General features: G+C 36.6%; 1 protein-coding gene across 2 annotated transcripts in view; it reads right to left on the bottom strand.

Annotated features, from left to right (window-relative positions):
* Window positions 1–22,113, bottom strand: part of FAR2 (fatty acyl-CoA reductase 2) — a 147,027-nt gene that overhangs the window by 82,529 nt on the left and 42,385 nt on the right. The window contains exon 1 of one of the 2 annotated variants that reach the window (XM_054238231.2): window positions 4,606–4,774. The exons of the other annotated variant lie outside the window; for it this stretch is intronic. The gene's annotated coding sequence lies outside the window, so the exon portion shown is untranslated. Of the gene's footprint in view, window positions 1–4,605; window positions 4,775–22,113 lie in introns of those variants that run through there. 2 annotated transcript variants of the gene reach the window in all.

A 22,113-nucleotide genomic window follows, 5' to 3' on the forward strand; every position in this document is an offset into this window, starting at 1 on the left:
ACAAAAATTAGCCAGTCATGGTGGTGGGCACCTGTGGTCCCAGCTACTCAGGAGTATGAGGTGGGAGAATGGCTTGAACACAGGAGGCAGATGCTTCCGTGAGCCAAGATTACCACTGTACTCCAACCTGGCTGACAGAGCCAGACTCCAGATTGTAAAAACAAACAAACAAACAAACAAACAAACAAACAAACAAACAAAAAAGACATTCTTTCCTGAGTTTCACCCTACTATGCAGAATATCAGTAAGGGACTTCAGGGTTGATTAAGATCTGTCAGAATATGATGAAAACAAATTTGAATGAATCATTATAAAAATAATCTTATGACAAGTTTCTAAACCACGTTTTAAAAATAATAACTTGTTTAAAATTTAAATCTTTAAAGTGACTATAATTCTAATAGAGGGAGTGCCATTTTCCAGATTTAAAAACAGAGATATTACGCCAATATTGTCAAATAAAAAATCCTGACTTCTTTTTTGTAGTTGTTCATTTGTTTCATTTGGAAACAAAGCAACCAACATCAAGACTGCAATATAGGACTCAGAACATTTTGCTGAGGAGGAGGTAAATTGGTTAGTAAAGCTAATGACGTTTGAAGAACCTACTTCTTAAAAGGAGAAAAATGGAAGCCATTTTTTTTTTCCTTAGCAAAGTACACCAATGAAATGTGCATAGTTTTTGCTTATTACTTTGGTTCTAGTGCTAAGTCTTAAACAGTGCAGGTTTTAATTACCCTAAGAAACTAAATGCAACATAAAAATTCTTAGGAAAAAAAATTTTCCTATAGTCAAGAGAATGCTGCTTTTACAGACATTTTCTTATCTTTTATTTCAGTATTCTTAAAAAACTGATTGATTAATAAGGGAATTCTGTCTAGGTAAAACTGCTTGGAGATAATCAGTTGTTATATCCCTGTGTACACGGCAAAATGACAAAAAAAATAATTCAGGAAACCTTGGGGCAAGTGCTGTAAATTACAGAGAGTATCTGGTCAGTGGAGAAGCAATTACGAAAGAAAAGGGATCTACTTCTTCCTCATAACTGAAATCACCCATTCATTGTTATTGACCCTAAGAAAGATGAAAGGGATGAATGCCTGTTGTTAGGAGTCAAAGAGATAATAAGGAACCATTGGATCAGGAATAGGGGATGAACCATTATTTATTTATATTGACGATGCTATGTTTTAGTTATGTTCATTGTAATGTTTCTATTTCCTCTCATTTAAATTCCCTTCTCACAATGTCCTAATAAGTTCTTTTGAAACTGCCAATCAAAATGCCTTAAATAAAATGTTTTACTAGCTCTCGGCACCAAAGGAATCAAATCTGTTGACAAACAGCAGAAATCAGAAATATAACAATTGTATATAACAATATAACATTAAGGTGCCCTGAAGAAAATTGAGCATCTCCACACTCTGGAAATCTCTCATTTCTCCCAAAGATAGAAAAAATAATACCCTTATAAAGGGGGAAAATGACATTTGCTTTACATTTTATTTTCTAATCCCATTTTTTTTAAAGATGTAAGTAAAGTTAAGTCTTCAAAAAGTATGATAGTCCACCTTCTTCCTTCTCATTGTGTTTTGTATAATACACCACCAGATTATCTTTAGCACCTTAAAAATGGCTCTACATTTTGCTCTAAAAGAAGTCAGTGGTGTTCTATACTATTAAACAAAAAAACACGGTTAGAGAAATTTATAGACGCCACACACAGGCTCCAAACCAAGATGGGACTAGGACTAAGTGATTTCAAGGTGGAAAGAAAAAAGTGCAAAAATTAAATATCCAAACTCTCTGATAAGAAGGGCAGAAGGTTATAAAATATATGATCACCCCACAAGTCTCAATCAGATTGATTAGATTTCATTTTGGCAGTGATTCACCAACATAAAAAAGTTTGTATTTCCCATAGTTTGAAAAAAAATCTTATAATTTAAGCCTTTTTTTTCTCCTCAAAGCAAATCTGCATGTGAATTTTTGCTGTTTAACTGCTTAGAGGTACTTTATTAACAAAGATCTTGTCCCAGTACTTTGTGAACCTTCACCATTAAATGAAAGGTACAAGAGTTTAAATCTGAAGACAGTTTTCACATCCTATGTTATTAATAAATAAAGCAAGAACACAGATTGGGCTGTAGGTTTGAGGGAAAAAAAAGACTTCTAATTCTCCTTTTTCACAATTCTTTTACTCTGAGTCAAATAAAATTATAAAGTAAACTATATAATAAAACCGTAATGATATCTAACTTTTCAGTGCAAATATCATCCAACGAAATAGATAAGAATCACCAACATTTATTGAGCATTTACTGTGCTGTAGACAATGTCCCACACATCATGTTACTATGACACAATGTCCCACACATCATGTTACTATGACACAATGTCCCACATATCATGCAATTATTTTCTCATATAATCTTTACAATAACTCCATGAAGTAACATATGAAAATGTCTAGGGCAGAGAGCTTAGCTAATTTGTACAAGTCTGATTGATACCTGATTGCTAGGAGAAAGAGCAGGAATTTTCACCCAGGAACTCCATCTCCAGAGCCATGTAGTCTCCTCTCCTGTATGAAACTAGCAAGAAAAGTCTGGCTAAGTATTCTCTAGGGGGAAGAGCAGCACTTTTACTTTGTTATTTCCAAACCATAGTGCTTGGTTTGGAAATAAGGAACGCTGCAATCGTTTTTGAAATTGAAAAAGGGTGAGGCCTTGTGAAGGTATACTAATGAGATGACTGCTCAGCAAAGCTGTGGCAGCTCTAGTGGAGAGAGGAAACTTTGCTGCTTATTTTGAGATTTCCACATCAGCATTTGCTCCATTGTCTTAGGGAAGCCAGAAAGGCTAGGGATTGATATGAATTCTGATCCTTCCTTTAGACATATTCTGAGTAGAAATAGTATTACAGAGGTCATTCCAGAGCACCTTCATCCAATTTTCCCATTGGAAAAAAATGTGCAAATTTTTTGAGCATTATGTAATTGGTACTGTCTTGTAACTGTAAGCTTTGACCAACAACAACAACAACAACAATAATAATGTAGTAATAGTAACAACAATAGCTAAAATTTTTTGTGCCAGGCCTTCTGCTAGGGGCTTCACATGTGTTATCCCATTTAACTTTTACAACAGTCTTAAAACGCAGACCTCATTATTATAGATAAGACAACAGAGGCTCAAAGAAGTTAAGTGAATTGTCTGAAAGTTCTTTATTTACAAAGTTAACTAACTTCTTGTCTTTTACATTATTTATTTATTTTTTGAGACAGGGTCTTACTCTGCCCCCAGATTGTAGTACAGTGGCACCATCACAGCTCACTGCAGCCTTGAAATCCCAGGCTAAAGTGATCCTCCCACCTCAGCCTCCCAAGAAGCTGTGGTTACAGGAGTGCACCACCACACCTAAGTCTTTTGTTTTACAGAGGCAGCATCTTGGTATGTTGCTCAGGCTGGCCTCAAGCAATCCAACTGCCTTGGCTTCCCATGATGTTAGTGTTATAAGTCTGAGTCACCACACGTGGCTCTAACTACTTGTAATTATTGTTTTTTATAACTAATCACAAGTAGATTCATGTTATTTTTATATCCCTCTGCCTCACGGAAGGACACAAGGCAACTAATATTCACTTGGTAACTCTTCAGCTGTTCCATATAATCATACATATTTCATATTATTGCAGTAATTCCATTTGTGATTCAAATACACTATTACCTTTTTAAAACATTACATACCTCTAAAAAGTCACTAGTTTGGTATGTATAGAATTTGAACATGTCCCATGGAGAAGCCAGATGAAGAAAAAGAAACAGGTAAAATGTTTATGGAATGAAGGCCCTGTTCCAATTCTCCCATACCCAGCAGAATAGAACCATCAGCCTTCTGAGTACTTTGAAGTTGATTATTTAATGAAAAACAAAAGGCAAAAATCTATAGTCAGGCACAAGCTGGAATGTATAATTTCTTCTGTAAGTATAAAAATTAAGTTTTGTGTTTTAATTGATTTTTCTAGGCAAATTCAATAAAATGATCAAATGCAATTAAAATATGTTCTTCCCTGAAGTTCCCTGCTACTTTAACTTATGTTTGAATCCTATATGAAAGCCCTTAGACTATAAATATGCACCAGGTGTGCCAAAGTGACACTTGGTGATAACAAACTCAAAACAGAATTGAATTTCAGAGCCTAGAAACAACTGTCTTCCTCCACCTATCCTTCCAACCCCCTCAAACCCAAAAAGTTCAGCATCTTATTTCATGCAGTCACAGTGAACTTTGTCAGTTTTTCTTCATCCAAATGCTTAAATAACTTGCAACAATTATTTGGCTTGAACTTCACAGTACAAGGTGAACCCAGTACTTATTTTTAACCAGCATGGAACATTGCAGATTTCCTGATTCTACTTCACAGAAAATTAGTCATCGATTTCTTAGGATAAATGAGTTCTGCTGAGCTATGGTGCAGACTGAGGCAAAGCGTAAATGAAGAAAAAAGACCAGTCTCTCACTCTAAGATTCATTCGGTTTGTCACGCCTATGAATAACGTTGCAACAGCTAAGACTGCATTCGTTGCTTGGTTTTCTCTTACCTTTTTGTCTAATTTCTCTGGCTTCAGGTTTCTCTATGACCAGAAAGTAGGAATACGAGCAGAGAAGAAAATGTGGCAGAAAAATTTAAATTACTTATAAAGAGCGATGAGAAGGGCTCTCACAGGATCCCAAGACCAACAGCTTTTTATCAGGAGAGCTCTAGAACCTTCAGAAGAAAGGTTAATCACACTATTATATCCTCATGCCTGAAGTCTAGCTCACCCCAAGCTGAACTGAAAGGCTCTGTGGGCTGAGCTTCCCATGGACAGACGCAATCATCTTGTGTTGTGAAATTCAAGTAATGCCTTCTAGTCCTAAAATGTTGCCATTGCAGCCCTCAGCATGCCAGAGTTTGAGAAACATAATTTCTTTATCTCTTTGGTGATCAGAAATAGACTATGGAGTCCTTTTGTTAATTCATTCGATCAGCCATTTATCCAACAACAAAAATTATTGATGACCTGCTAAACACTGCACTATGTTTGAGAGATTAAAAGCTCTGAAGGTGAAGAATATAACACAGTATACCGACTTCCACAAATGAATGTCATCCCACTTCCTCTATTTACCTCCCAGTTTTATGTGTTTGCTCAGAGAAAGAAAGGAAAATATTTGTAGAAGTAGGAAGGCACTGTGGTAAACACATCATCTCAAAATTTATAGTGCTAGGTTCCAATCACAAACCTGATATATTATAATTGAGTAACTTCAGACAAGCTTTGAAACTGCTATGTGCCTCAGTTTCTCTGTCTGTAATCCTGGGATGGCGATAGTAATAGTACTTCCCTATAGAATGTTGGTAGTACCTCCGAATAGACTGTTGGGAGGACTAAATGGATTAAACAATGTAAATGATTCAGGGCAGTACCTGGCAAATATTAAATAGTACAAATATTTTCATTACCCTCTGAGTTTAATCATATTTCCTAGAATTCATTTGGACCAAATTGTCAGTATGTGCAATTCTGCTAGATAATTTTGTTCTTATGAAGACAGCTGGCGTCAGTTACCTATAATGTCATTATGAGTAATGATGGAGCTTATTTTCCAGGTCTAGAAAATAACCTATAAAGTACATCTAACATTCAAAATTGGTCCTTATTAGTGGGTGAATTCAAATTTGGAAGATTAAGGTGACAAAGACTTCCTCTCTGACCAAACTTTAGAAAGGCTCCTCAGAGCCCTCTTCTGAACTAAGCCTCGAAATTGAACTCCTGAGCCTCACTTTAGCAAAGAATCCCGTTAAGCCAGTTTATTGAGAATTCTCCTCACTCTTGATAGATATCTAGAGTGATATCAAGGTGTCCCATGGAGAACCAGATTAAAAAAAAAAGAAACAAGTAAAATATCACTCTAGATATCAAGAGTGAGGAGAATTCCTCTCCTCCCACCCCCTTCCTTGATACCTTAAGCAAGTTCCTCTTAGTAACTGTCCATCTTCTCTCTTACTCTAAATCCCCACTTGTCCCTATTGTATTTGGAGTTGAATTCACCCTCTCTCCCTACTGCAATAGTCTTGACCCCTATTGCAATAGTCTTGAATAAAATCTTTCTTGTCATTTAAAAAATGTGTTTGAATAGTTTCTCTTTAACAATCAAAACAATGAAATATCACTGACTGAAACATGAGTCTGTACATAAGGCAATGGGGACAAGTTCAAATAGACTGGAAGAGGATGTAATGCTCAGAGACAGATTTTTCTTATGATAGTGGATGATTAATATGAATAATGGTCAATCATAAAACCGAGTTTGGACAAGGTGGAGTGACTCATGCCTGTTATCCTAGCACTTTGGGAGGTCAAGGTGGGTGGATCAGTTGAGGTCAGGAGTTTGAAACCAGCCTGGCCAACATGGTAAAACCAGGTCTCTATTAAAAATACACACACACACACAAATTAGCCAGGCACAGTGGTGGGCACCTGTAATCCCAGCTACTTGGGAGGCTGAGGCAGGAGAATTGCTTGAACTCAGGAGTCAGAGGTTGCAGTGAGCTAAGATATTGCCATTGTACTCCAGCCTGGGCAACAGAGTGAGACTCCGTCAAAAAAAAAAACACCAGCAAGTTTGAAAAATTTGAAGCAATTCTCTGAGCAGCATCTGTAATTGTATTGCCCATTAAAAATGTAAGGTTTAAAGTCAACTCAGGATGACCCTAAAGCAAGCTCACTTTCTAAAATTGGAGGTAATAATAATAATATATTATTCTTAGGCACATAGCATCATGCCTGGCTGCAGGTTAAGTGGGAGAAAACTGGCTTTGAGATAGACCATTTAGCAGGAAATAAAGTATCTAAAATAATTTGACAAACTGGAAAGACAAAAAAGAAACTGAATAGATGGGGTATTTAAGGTAGTTAAATTTCATTCAGCTTAAATATGTGTGTACTAGAAGAAGAAATTAATAGTTATGATATTTGCATTTTTCCAATTGAAAACAATCCTTTAGTTTTCTAAATATATCAGAAACCCTAACTAGGAGATTCCAGATTCCAGAAACCCTAACTAGGAAACAGGGAAGAGGTTGCAGTAGGTAGCTAGTCAGGCATAAGCAGGGCGGGAGAGGGCTTCCTACCCCCATCAGGAATGTCAGGCAACCATCAGGTGATGGTCAGGTGGTTATTACACTTTCTCTAAAATAATAATTGGTTGTAGTTGGTGCCAGGGAAAGGCAGTCTCCCAATAGATAGAAAAACCTGAAACTGGTGATTAGCTTCCAGATAAGATCTCTGAGTTGGGAGAGTGGGCTCGAGCATGCCCACTAAGAGGCAAAGCAGCAGAGTTTACTGGTATATGACCTTACTGGAACATGCTACCGGTAAGGGAGTGTTACCAGTTACTGGAGTTGTACGCATGCTTACATCAGGCCTCAAGTGAGCATGGGCACAACTCCAGTAAATACACTGCTCATGTGGCCCCTCCCAAGTGCTGGCAGCCCAGTGTGCATGTGGACAGTCTGCCCCAAGGGAAGAATTGGGGAGAAGGGACACAAGATCCCAGAAGTATGCCAACATATAAAACCTTATGTCAAAGGTCAAACCATGCACCTGATCTCTCAAGCTGCCTGTTTGGTCCTCTTCCAAGTATACTTTACTTCCTTTGGTGCCTGTTCTAAAGCTTTTTAAATAAACTTTCACTCCTGCTCTAAAACTTGCCTCCATCTCTCACTCTGCCTTTTGTCCCTTGGTTGAATTCCTTCTTCTGAGGAGGCAAGAAATGAGGTTGCTGCGGACTCGTATGGATTTCCCACTGGTAACATACTTTGGTGCAATGTGACTGGGATACTACACTGCTAACAGTGAGAGAAAATGTTGACGAATGGAGAAAGAAATGGTCATTTACACTAAATATCATAAACAACTTTTTGTCATTTACTTTTTAAATAGGTAACCACCATATTTTCTTGAAGTATAAATAGTAAAAGGGCCTTGATTTTAAAGCCCAAATTGCAGATTTCTGGACACTCATCCATTAAATTATTAGAGAAATGTAGCAAGTCATTTATGACCACAAATTCTACCTTTCTTTAGGATTACTGCAAATTAAAATCTTTCCTGTATGCTCAAAGACATTTACCCATAGGATACCTATACCTTTTGATTTATGGGAAAAAAGCTAGACTAAGTCTTGCACTGTACTCCCAAGAGGGAGTGACGCTCTAAATCTATATCTGACATTCATCAGCAGGGAAAACGTAAACAAGAAAGGATCTGGATGGAGGAAGTGAAAGAGGTCTTAAAGGAAAATTGACAAAGCCAGAATCCATTGAAAATTAACCTTGAATGTCAAAGAAAAGCCCTGGGTTCTACTGCCAGCTCTGTTTATAATGAGTACTATGACTACTGCCAGGACTCAACTGGATCATTTGTAATGTGCAGTCCTAAAATTCCTTGATTTGTAATGAGTAATCAAATACAAAATAAACTCAAATCCTTGATTTTAAGTACCATAATAAAAGATTGGCTCCAAAACACTTCAGATTCTGGGTTTCTAATTCTGGCTTGAATGCTTTTGTTTTTCATTCAATTTTTCAACCTCAGAAATGAAAAGTTTTCTTTATCTGAATTATGAGAAACATTATAACGGCTGGGTGCGGTCGCTCACGCCTGTAATCCCAGCACTTTGGGAGGCCGAGGCAGGTGGATTACAAGGTCAGGAGATTGAGACCATCCTGGCCAACACAGTGAAGCCCCGTCTCCACTAAAAATACAAAAATTAGCTGGGCTTGGTGGCACATGCGTGTCATCCTAGATACTTGGGAGGCTGAGGCAGGAAAATCGCTTGAATCAGAGAGTCAGAGGTTGCAGTGGTTCTATTGCCAAGATCGCACCACTGCACTCCAGCCTGGCGACAGAGTGAGACTCCATCTCAAAAAAAGAAATAGAAACACTATAGTTTTTAGGATAAAGGAAAACAATGATGCTATCACTTTCCTCCTGTGGAGGTCTTCTGGAAAAGAAAGAGCTGATGTCTGCATCACAGATATAGGCATTGGCAGAATGACTTATATGTATGCAAACAAGCCAGTTTCAGTTTTTAAGGATTCAAATATATCTAAATTTCAATTGTTTTTTCTCTTTTTCTTTTTTGTCTACTCAGAGTTAAAACACGTTTACTATAAATTATTATCAGAAGGTTTTCTCATATACATGGAGTGAGCTAATTTAGAGTCCCAGGAACTGGTCTAGGTGCTGATGTACAGCGGTGAACTAAGCAAAGTCCCCGTTCTCATGAAGTGTGCTTTCTATCCGACCTGTACTGCTTTAATAATACTGAAAGTTCCTGTTTGTAGAAAAGTATGAAGAAAATAAATACCATCTATGTTATGCTATGAGAGTGTTCCATTTGCTTCAGGTATTCTTTTCCCCAAAAGAGATTATAGCAATTTACAATCCCAGCAGCAGAGTAGTTTTTATTTTATGTACTGAACATTACTTTAGTGTTTACTGTGGGCCAGGTACTGATCTAAGAGCTTTACAATATTAACCATTTGATCTTCATATAAATAAACACTGTGAGGTAGGTAATAATAATACCAATCTGGGGTATAGAATTCTAACATGGGCTGGGCACAGTGGTTCATGCTTGTAATTCCAGCACTTTGGGAGGCTAAGGTGGTGGATCACTTAAGCCCAGGACTTTGAGACCAGTCTGGGCAACATGGTGAAACCCTGTCTCTATGAAAAATACAAAAATTTGCTGGGCAAAGGTGGCATTTGCTTGTAGTTCCAGCTACTGGAGAGGCTGAGGCAAGAAGATTGCTTGAGCCTAGGCAGAGGCTGCAGTGAGGTGAGATGGCACCACTACACTCCAGCCTGGGTGGCAGAGTAAGACCCTATCTCAAAAAAAAAAAAAAATTCTAACATGGAAGGTTTATATTTTTAGCATTTAAAATATATCATTTCATTATTTCATGATTTTCATGGTTTCTGAGGAGAAGTAAGACGTTATGCTCACTGTGCTTTTTCTAAATATAACTTTTCCCCCTTTTAGCTGCTTTTAAGATTTTTCTCTGTATTTTTGTTTTATAGTCATTTTTAGGTGTTATTTTCTTTGTGTTCAACCTGCCTGGCATAACCTAAGATTTTTTGCCATGTGAGCTGACATTTTAAAAATAAAATTTGTAAAAGTGATATCTTTTTCAAATATTTCTTCTGCCCCATTCTTTTTCCTCTGTTTCTAGAACTTCAGTTACACATATATTTGACTGTTTGAGATTGTCCATGTGCTTTTTCATTCCTTGTTCAGTTGTTAGCTTTCATTCCTTTCTTTTCTCCTTGCTTCAGCTGGGATCATTTCTATTAATATATCTTCGAGTTCACAGATTCTTTTTCTCTTCTGTGATATTATATAATCAAGCCCATCTTAATTTTGCATATTTATCATTCAGTTCTACAGTATCATTTTCTTTATTATTTATTCTTCCTCCTCCCCCTTTCCCTTGTCTTATTCTTCAGTATTCCATTTGTTTTTGGAACTCTATATCTCTTCATTCATTTTATGTTTCTTTTCCATGAATTTCTTTGACATGTTTGCAGTAGTTATTTTAAAGAGCTCTTCTGTGAATTCCAACATTTGTGTCCTCTATGTGCTATTGCTATTAACTAGTTTTTTTTCCTTGACTACAGGTCACAGTTTTCTGTCTAATAATTATTTATTTTATGCTGGAACACTGTATTTTTAAAAACCATAAAAGGGGAGTAAATACAGTTTTCTCCAGAGAGGCATATTGTTTCCTCTGTTAGATAGCTACAGAGTGTTTAATTACTTCAATTCAATCAGGAAGTGAGTTGGGTTGAGGCTGAATTTAAATTTTGGTAAGTTCCAGCTTACATCTGATTTTTGTCCTGTATGTATTAAAGACTTTTGGGTTTTAAGCACCATGAGTTAATGGAAATCTCTCTCTGCCTTTCTAAGCCCACCTCCAGCTTCCTGTACTGCTTCTTCTGGGAACTCAGCCGAAGTCCCATGGGGGAAATCAGCAGCTAGGAAGAATCAGGTTTATTTTTTGGGTTCAGTTTTTATTGTTGCAATCTGTCATATCAGATAACATGCTTAGCTAATGTTCTACTTGTCTCTCTTTTCTTCAGAAAAGTCTTAAGCCAGATTCTCCACCTTCCCATCCCCAGATTGAGCACATGTCTCCAGGAAAGGGACCTCTAACATTCACCATCTAGAAAGGACTTCTCCTTGTCTAAATTTTCATTTCTTTGGATGATTTTTATTTGTAGTTTATTGAAATTTTAAAAAAACATGATAACTTATATCTATCTTTCCTACATTCCAGTCAGAATATCCCAATCTCCTACATTCTAACCATGTGCCTGGTAAGGTTAAGTTGTACTAAAGAGCCAAATTTTTTAATGTGTCATTTTCTTTTAATCTTTAAATGCCAGCAATTAGACAGCCTTGCCTTTTGACAGACAGCACTGGTGTTGTGTTATTGTTATTTGTTCAGTTTCTTTTGCAAAGCACTGTGACTCATCTGAGCACAGATCTACCATGGTATACCAAAGTGCTTTGTGGCCCTGTTGATAAAATCTAGCTTCTCCTACATGACATGAAAAGTGTAATAATTTGAAATTATGGAAGCAAAATGCTGGACTAATACTTTGGTATATTTTTGGAAGTCTAAAATATTGAAATGCCTGAAATTAACTCAAAATGCTATATGTTTGGGGGTGTCAGAAAGAAAAAGAAAACCCTTGAAAAGGCTAACAGCAGCCTTTTTTTTCTTCAGCTGTTTCTTATTAGCTGCAGGTTGTTATGACGTGAAGGCATAAATTGCAGGTGAGTGGGTTAGGAGATTTGAAAGGTCTTATAATTGGTGGGAGCTCACATGTAAAACTTGGTAAAAGTTTCCCTTTCTAAATCAGGCTTAAAATGACAGAGATCCTTATCTCATTGCAGCATCTTCTGTATACATGAAAGCAGTAAGAGATTCCCAGAGTCAATGAACCCAAGATCCCCATCAACTCCACAAACTGTGTGTGACCACAGCCCTAAAGGTAAATAATCAAAGGGGAGGAAATTATTGATAACATAAAAACATAACAGTATGGGGCAGGATCATTGAAGAGACCAGTGAAATAGAGCAGTCATTGGGTGGAACCTTGTAAATAAGATTGCCAAAGGACAGGCCTTTCTAAAAAGGCTTCCCTGAAGAAAAGTATGCTGGGGGAGCCTGGAGGTAGATAGTGTCAGAAGACAACTGTTTCTAGATTAATTAATTTAAGGTGCCTCCTAACACTCTGGAAATTGTTACAGTCCTGTGAGGTTTCAGAGACCAGCTGAAGATCTGGGTGATATCTTGCTTAATCAGAAGGGCAAAGGAATCAGTGAGGGATATAAGTTTATTTCGGCCTGTGGTACAATTTGGGGAGCCACAACTCAGCCCAGATTGCTGAGGTAGAGTTATCTTGACTACGAGGATGCAGAAGGGTGAACCCTAGAAGGAGGAGAAGGACTAATAGGGCCGTGGTTATATATTTAAAACTCTCCTTGGAGCTCAAGCTCAACAAGAGTAAGGGAACTCATTATTATACGCTTTTGAAAATAATCTGGGCATATCACATATTCATTCCATTTAATGACTATTTTTGGTTTATATATTGATATGTTAATTTTATTTATAACCGATAACCACAATGTATCTGAGCTAGGCCTTGGTGACAGTGGAACCAAAATAGAATTTGTGGTTTGGATTCTAAAATATTTAATGATAATTACCTCAAAGTTAAAGATTTTATTAATATGAAGACATTATAGACATCCTCAAAATTAAGACACTGAATTTACCCAAAATTGTACATCGATAGCAGGTTTGATTTTTTTCTGACATCTAAATCACTGTTTCCAAGAAAGCGAGATTTTTCTTTATTTGACAGATGCATTTCTTAATTATTTGATCAGTTTCCACGTCAAAAATCATGTACAAATGAAAGAGGTTTGTGTCTGTGGGAGCTTAACCAAAACAACAGACCAAACATAACATCAATATACACCTTAAGCTCATTCCCTCATCTGCTTACAAACGTTTCTACATCTTTTATTCTTCTTTCCTTTTCTTTGTTTCTACCTCTTTGTTGGACATACAAAAGTATGAAGTTTCTTGTTTTTTAAGTGTAATAAAGCTTTATATACTATGGTCTTCATATTTAGATTGGAAGGAGGTAGCTATCTTTATTAACAAAATTTAAACTCCTCATTATATGTCAAGATCCTATATGAGCTGGCTCTCATCACGTGTCCCTTTCTCTCTCATGAGTACACTGTAGGTCCTTTAATCATTTCTCTGATTATTGAACATGCCAAACTCATTTCTGCATCAGAGATTTTGTACTCTCTCTTCTTTGAATGTTATACTCTTGCACTGGATCTTAGCATGACTGCTTCTTTTATTACATTCTGGTCTTAGCTCAAAATGTAAATTTCTCAAGAGTGACTTTCTCTAGCCACTCACTAGTCTAGTTCTCTATCTTTGCCTGTCATCATCAGTCATATTGCCTCATGTTCTTTTTTTAAAAAAATTATTATCTGTTTCCCAGGCTGGAATGCAATGGTGCAATCTTGGCTACTGCAACCTCTGCCTCCCTGGTTCAAGCCATTCTCCTGCCTCAGTCTCCTGAGTAGCTGGAATTACAGGCACCCATATCCATGCCTGGCTAATTTTTGTATTTTCAGTAGAGATGGGGTTTCACCATGTTGGCCAGGCTGGTCTTGAACTCCTGACCTCAGGTGACCCACCTGCCTCAGCCTCCCAAAGTGCTGGGATTACAGGCATGAGCCACTGTGTCTGGCCCCATGTTGATGTTCTTATTCATGTTCATGTTCTCATGTTCTATGTTCATGTTCTCATTTATTTGTTTGCTAGACCAGTTTTCCCTAAATAAATGCAAGTTTCGTGAAGGCAGAAACGTCATCTGTCTCATTACTTCTGTTTCCAGCAATTAGGGCATTCGCTGGCACATGGCAGGCAACAAACATGAAGAAATGAGTGAATAATTTTTTTCTCCCCATTTACAGTGTATAATATATTCCTAGTTAGGCTTACTTTTTATGCTTGAAATCTGGTTGGGAAAAATATTGCATCAACATTTAATCAACAAATGGTATTCTAAAATACCATGCATAAAATCACTAAGCAAATCAGAAGAGCAATATTCCTCCAGTATTATTAGAATAATGTATCCAAGCTAAAAGCTTCTTGAAAGACAGGTTGACAAATTAAATGAAAATTTATGACTTGAATGAAGAAATGTGCTTAAATTTGCAAGTGTGCTCAAATGTGATGGCATTTTTGAAGATAATATAGAAGAAACTTTAGGGTGTGCATTTGAAGTAACTCTGGAGTGGAACTTCAGATTATGTTTATTATTAATCCAAAGGTCTCTGATGTTTTCTTATACAAGCTATTGGTTCTAATCAGACGCCTACTATTAACTGCCACAAAGTTTGCCTCTTTGGGGTTGAATGAAACTGGGAAAATTCATTTGAAGGGAAGTTTACTTAAAGGAGGTCAAAGCATAAAGGATGGAGATGGTTTAGGTTGACTGAAGCACACATTGTGTAGAAGGCAACTAAGTGGGTAGGGCAAGAAGAATGAGTTGGAAATCAATTACAGATAGATGTAACTTGATTGTAGTCATATATGGCAGGGGCCTTTGTGATTCACTGCTCATATGTGCCCTCATTTTGTGTTTCTATTAATGGTCTATGGACTGTGTAGTTTCTGCAGTGAATTGGTGGAGGTTTTACCCATAGTAATTTTATTCCAGTAGGGGCTATTATTAGAGTCATACTCATCTGTTACTTGTTGCTACAACAAAACACCTGCTAAGGGATCTGAACTTTTTCACTTTGAAGGAGGAAATGATGAGATACCAAATGCTTCTGAATAGGAGACTTACAAGGCAGAGATATGTTGTAAGGATAAATTTGATGGAATATACACTATATATGGGAAGGGAGTTTGAAGGAGGAAAGAACAATTATGATGCTATTGTAATTTTTAGACAAGAGACAACCAAACCTAACCTGTGACTTTTAGTGGAATGAAGAAGGGATGAATGACACTACAAAGGGAAAAGGATAATAATTATTTATCTAACCCTTATTTTGTGCAAGTTACTCAGCTAAATATTTTACACATATTATCTTGATTGATATAAGCCCATGAGGTTAAGGAACATGCCCAAGGGCATTCAGTTATTAATAGCAGGGCAATTCAAACCCAAGTTTGGCTCCTGCAAAAACAATTCTGCTAACCATGAGACTATACCAAGTGATAACAATTATGGAGAAAGAAGAAGTAGTTAAAAAGAAGTTTAGATGATAAACCTTGGTGATGCCATTTTATGGGGGAAAAGGATGAATAACATTTGGATGTCCCAAGTTTGCAGTATTGGCTGGGAATATGGGAGGGCAATTTCAGGAGATGGTGGAAACTCAGGAGATCTGGCAAGAATTCAAGTCTGGACACAAATTTGGAGGTCATCTATACATGGACTAGAATACAAATTATGGATCATTTTGCCAAGTGACAGAAAAAGAAAACATAAGAAAAGGAGATAAAAGATAGCATTCTGAGTTATCCTAAGTATAGAAGATTTAAAGTGAGACAGAGAAGAGCAGTTCGAGAAGTAAAAGTTAAACCAAGGATGGAGGTCATAATCATGGAGTGGAACTACCAAGGAGAGGTAGTGGTTAGTGGTAAATGGAATAGAATAGTCAGAAAGAATAAAGGCCAGAAATGGGTCACTAGATTTAGCAATTATGTTTTTCTAAAAGAACACATTCATTTTAATTTTAAGGCAGAGGTAGAAGTAGAAACTAGATTTTTAAGTATTTGCCTTAAGTTTTCTCAAGATTAGATTCATATACTTTTACTGGTAGTAGCTCAAAGAATATGTATTAATTTTCATTAAGTAGGATGAAATATTTCTGAACACACTTTGAGAATTTCTTTCTTTCTTTTTTTTTTTTGAGACAGACTCTCACTCTGTTGCTCAGGCTGAAGTGCAGTGGTGTGATCTCGGCTAACTGCGACCTTTCCCTCCTGGGTTCAAGCAATTCTCTTGCCTCAGCCTCCCAAGTAGCTGGAACTACAGGCACATGCCACTATGCCTGGCTAATTTTTGTATTTTTAGTAGAGATGGGGTTTCGCCATGTTGGCCAGGCTGGTCTCAAACTTCTGACCTCAAGTGATCTATGTGCTTCAGCCTCCCAAAGTGCTGGGATTACAGGTGTGAACCACTACACCTGACCTAGACTGTCTAACTACTATATTTTAAATTTTATGGGCAGGATCTCTCCCTGTTACCAAGGCTGGAGTACAGTGGCATGATCATAACTCTCAGTGACCTCGAACTGCTGGGCTCAACTGATCCTGCCACCCCAGCCTCCTGAGTAGCTGGGACTACAGGCATGTGTCACCACACCTGGCCTCTAACTACTATATATATTTTTAAAGTGGTTATCCAAAATATCATTAATACAAACAGACAATATGTCAACCAAATATCTGTATGTAAAATATATTTTCAACTCAGATCAAGTGAAGTCTTGTTGATAGTTCTTTAGGTTTCTGTTATAGTCAGGGACAACTTCTCAATGCATGGAAAGATAGTTCTGGAAAGGACTGAAATGGCAGGTAAAGTATATCTTTGATATTTGCTCTCCTTTCTTGGCACCCACTTTTTTTTCAGGATTATACTTCTAAGCTTCACTCAATTTTTTCCCTTCTTTCTCCACTTCCCAGGATATGTGAAGGCTGGCCTCATGCTCCATAATTTTCCATTTTCTTTAATAAAAGTTTGTCCTTGTTCATCATTGCATTGCTTATAACAGGAGAAAAAACTAGAAACAAATATATGATAGTAGAAATTAGAGAAATTTTTGTTTAAGTAATGAAATTACTATGAGGCTAACAAAAACGCCCCAGATATAATTAGCAATAATAAAACAAATTATCAATATATAAAGTTTAAAAATATGCATGAATTCTATTCTGGTTCATAAAATAAGAGGATACTTATGGAAGTAATAGAATGGAATATTTAAAATTAGATTTCCCTGCAAATAAAAAATATGGTTATAAGTACCATGTTAAACAGTTTCAGGTAGGGAGTTCCATATTGCACCAAAATATACAGCCATTTAAGTAATTTGCTGTAGTGAGAGGTTACCAAATGGCTATATGTGGCTCATGGTACATTTCTATGTCTTTTGAGTGATTTACAGTGTATTTTATGTGCCAACACAAACTTTGGTTTTCCATTGGTAGATTTGTAAGTAATTATGTTAGCATTGTTCTGTCACCAGAAAAATTCAGTAGGTCTTCTAGCAAAGACAAAATGAAAGCCCCTTGAATCTGTGTTCATTACAATTATATGTACTGTACTCTTGGTTGATTAATTTGGTTTGATTATATGCCACCAAAATAAAACCTTCTGGACTATCTGTTTTTGTTTTGTTTCAGAATTTCTGATTGGCATTTAAATGGAAAATTGAAGATTTATTCATGTTTCATTTAAAAAGAAGCTAACATAAAACATTTCCTCATTAAAATGACTATAATTAAATTAACTTGATAGTAAAGCAGCTAATAAGAGAGCCAAAGCATGTCAGATTGGGAATCCAAGAGATTAAAAATATTTCTTATGAAAAACCACTCATCTACAAAAAGTCAGTAACGTTGATTTTATTTTTTGAGGGTGTATAGAGTGTTTTTGTCTCCATCAAGATGCTGCCAAAGCACTTGACCTCAAAGTTGCATAGCACTTTATAAATAAACCCTATCAACCCTCTAATATCCCTGTTAGTCAAGGGGAAGAAAGTATTTTCTTTGTTTTAGATATAGAAAATCTAGCACAAGAGATCAACTCAATCATTTTAGGAGATTGAGTAATTCATTAGGAAAGTGGAAACAGAATGTAGCTCATGCTCTTTCCTTTTTTACATAAAGTTATAGTTTTAGGTTGTTTTATCATGTACACACATACATATTTATACATGTATTTACCTATATTGGTATATGTGTGTGTGTATATATATATATATATGGCAGAAATCTGTTCTCATAAATCACTGTTATTATTAAAACTACTAACAAATTACTAAATATAGTCTTTTCTTATTAGTGTCAAAATCTAGCTGATGTAGTCAGCTGTAAATATGTATACACACATGCATACATAATCTACTAAGTTCACACACACCATAATATATTAGCACCACTTTACAGATGGAGAGAGCAGAGGTTTCAAACACTTATCAGGAATACAGAGCAAGTCTTAGTTGAGAATAAGTATAAACCAAGTCTTATTAAAATGGCTATTTTCCTCAATACCATTTGAATGTGGGGTAGAAGTAATCTGTAAACACAAGAAAGATCACTGCTTTACAGAAGTACGTGATAATCAAAGGATTTTTGGCAAGTGAAGTTGTCTTCTTGAGATTAAAAAAAAAAAACAACTAACCAACAAAAAACCAAACAAACTAAAAATTCAAAAGAGATTAACAGTTTAGTATGTGTACATGTGTGTGTATGTATATATACATATACATAAGTTTAGTCTGCATGTGTGTGTGTGTGTATATATATATATGTATATGTATATGTACATTCACTCATTCACGTGATGACTTTTCACCTCCTATTATGCCTCAGGCATCTTATGGTATTTGATGATCAAGCCAGAGCTTATTCTTATGCAGCTTATCTAGTGAGAAAAACAACCAAGGAATTGGAATTAAGTTTAGTGCAATTTTACTGAATAATGTGACATCCCCCAAAGATAATATAATCTTAAATTTCACTTGTTGAAGGATAGTATCTCAAATAACAGTATACTTAATTCTAATCAAAACTGCACGATTGTGATCATAACCAAGAGTTGGATTTTCCACTCAAAAACACATGTGAGAAACTGGAACACATTTAACAATACCAATCATAGTGCTTAATAAACTCAAAACCATGTCATAGGTGGGTGCACTAAAACCACAGAATTTACCATGAAAGGACTCATCCATGTAAGCCAAAACCACTGGTACCCACAAAACTACTGAAATTTAAAAAGAAAAAATAAAACCTATGGCATAAGGGTAGTAGTTGAAAGAACTCAAAGACTAGTTTAAACAGCAAATGACTTAGGAAGGATGTGCAAATATTGCAAGGATTGACGCATATGAAGATAATTCAATTTGCTCTTTTTTGCTTTAAGAAATTGAACTATAATAAATGGGTTTCACTATAGATAGATACAGTTTAGTTTAATATAAGAAATCCTATTTTAATAATCAGAGATACTAAAAATAGACTGGGTTGCCTCAAAAATCAGCATATATATCCAAGCAGAGACTAAAAACCCACTTTGCTAATAAGACATTTTTGAAAATACTCAAGTATCCAATGAAAGTCTGAGCTAGGTGACCTTGCTATTTCTTTCAAACATGAGAGACTATTAATCTATGATCCCAGTTAGAACAGTTTTGGGATTACACTGAAATTTTTATCTTTTCAAAGTGTTTCGGAGAAAGATCTTAAGTTTGCTCTATTCCTGTGATAGTTTACATTATCTTGTTGTATATATTGATTTATTATTCACTGTACTGGCTTTCAAAGCTGCTGCAGCAAAGTAGCACAAACTCGGGGGCTTGGAACAACAGATACTTATGGTCTTACAATTTTGGATGCCAGAAGTCTGAAATCAACATGTTGGCATTGCCATGATCCCTCTGAAGGCACTAGGGAAGGATCTGTTCCAGGCCTGTCTCTCCTAGCTTCTAGTATTTTGTTGGCTCATGACAGCAAAACTTTGTTATTCACATGGTTTTCTCCCTGTGTGTGTGTCTCTGTGTCAAATTTTCTCTTTTTATGAGAATGCCAGTCAGACTAGATTAGGGGTCCACTCTGCTTTAGGATGACCTTGGCTTAAGTAATTATATCTGCAACAACAGTTATTTCCAAATTAGGTCACATTCTGAGCTACTGGGATTAGCACTTCACCATATAAATTTTGGTACAACATGATGCCACTCACATAGAACCATGTTTTTCAATCTATTGTTTTACAGCTATGATTTTTCTACAGCTATGAAGTTACAGGGTAGTCAATTCTCTTGTAATTTACCACTGCAGCTCAGTAACCTAAAGGGTCAGTTGCTTACCAATGATGGCACAATTACTGCAACAGGAGCAGAAAACTGTATTATTACCCTGAGCCAACCAGTTTCTAGACATGCACTTAAGTTTCCCGAATATAGTTTTCTAAACTTGTAGATATACTGACCTTGCTAGGATAGACATTATGATCAGTCAAATATAATAATGTATATGCATTTCTAAATGTAAAGCACTCTGTAAAAGTCTTACAAAGAGGCTATGAGGAGCTTATCTGTCTTTTTGATTGGGTTATTTAAGAACATCAACAAGATATTCAAGATACTCTTTTTTTTCTTTTTGAAACAGTCTTACTCCATTGCCCAGGGTGGAGTGCAGTGGTGAGATCTCCGGTCACTACAGCCTCAGCCTCCCAGATTCAAGCAATTCTCCTGCCTCAGCCTCCCAAGTGTCTGGGATTACAGGCATGAGCCAGTGCACCTGGCCCACAAGATATTCTTAAGAAGAAGAATGCAACTCAGCAGAAGACAGACTAAAAATCAGCCCCACGAAGAAGAGTTTAATGAAAACCTAAATATATGTATACACACACACACATACACACACAGAATATAGGCATGAAAGTAGTAAATGACTCTCCCACTTATAAGAATAATAATACAGGTTTTTGTTTTTGTTTTTTAGATGGGGTCTCACTCGGTCACCCGGGCTGAGTACAGTGGAGCAATCTCGGTTCTCTGCAACTCCGCCTCCCGAGTTCAAGGAATTCTGCTGCCTCAGCCTCCCAGGTAGCTTTACTACAGCTGTATGCCACCACACCTGGCTAATTTTTGTATTTTCAGTAGAGACAGGGTTTCACCATATTGACCAGGCTGGTCTCAAACTCTTAACCTCGTGATTTGCCCACCTTGGCCTCCCAAAGTGCTGGGATTACAGGCGTGAGCCACTGTGCCCAGCCAATACCGTTTTATAAGAGTTAAAAAAAATCAAATTTGTAATGGCCAGCTTAACCCTCTGCCAACTGGTATCACCATGCATATGTAACAGAAAGCCTAAGTCACTGTGAAAGATTCAGCTATTCTTATTGCCAGAATCTCTACTGTTTTTATTTACATAAACATATTTTTACATACAGTAAGGCCAAACTGATGGCAATTGAAGACATGGTCAGCCACTTATAGCATAGCTCTACCTGACAACATGCACCTCTGGTGTGAGGTGGCACAAAGAACTTGGGCTTGGAAATCAGTCTTGAAACAGACACTTGTAAGCTCCTGACTTTGGATGATACTTCTGTGTTTCTGTTTCTTTGATTACAGTATCTTACAGAAAACATTGATAGTCTAGCTTGTCATAATAACTATTTTTTCAAAATATAATTAATTCAATTAACTAAATAATAACTAATTAACTTATTTATTTTGAGAGAGGGTCTCACTCTGTCACCCAGGCTGGAGTACAGTAGCACAATCCTAGCTCACTGTAGCATTGACTTCCAGGGTTTAATTAATCTTCCCACCTCAGCCTCCAAGTAGCTGGGACTACAGGTGCACACCACCACACCGGTTAATTTTTTTTTTTAAATAGAGTCCTTACATTGCCCAGGCTAGTGTTAAACTCCTGGGCTCAAGTGATCTTCCTGCCTTGCTTCCTGAAGTGCTGGGATTACAGGTATGGGTCACTGTACCCAGCCTGATAACAATTGTTATGATGCTGATGAGATGAAGTAAGAAAAGCAGAAGACACCCTAAGAAATTTAATGGATTGCCAAAGTCACAAATTTAGTGTATGCAAATGAGTATTGAGGGCCAGAGCTGAGATTAAAATCAGCTCATCTGCTTTTGCGTTCACTGTTCTTTCTTATACACATTCTTTTATTTCT

This window comes from Callithrix jacchus, chromosome 9, assembly GCF_049354715.1.
Source record: "Callithrix jacchus isolate 240 chromosome 9, calJac240_pri, whole genome shotgun sequence".
NCBI classification, from domain to species: domain Eukaryota; kingdom Metazoa; phylum Chordata; class Mammalia; order Primates; family Cebidae; genus Callithrix; species Callithrix jacchus.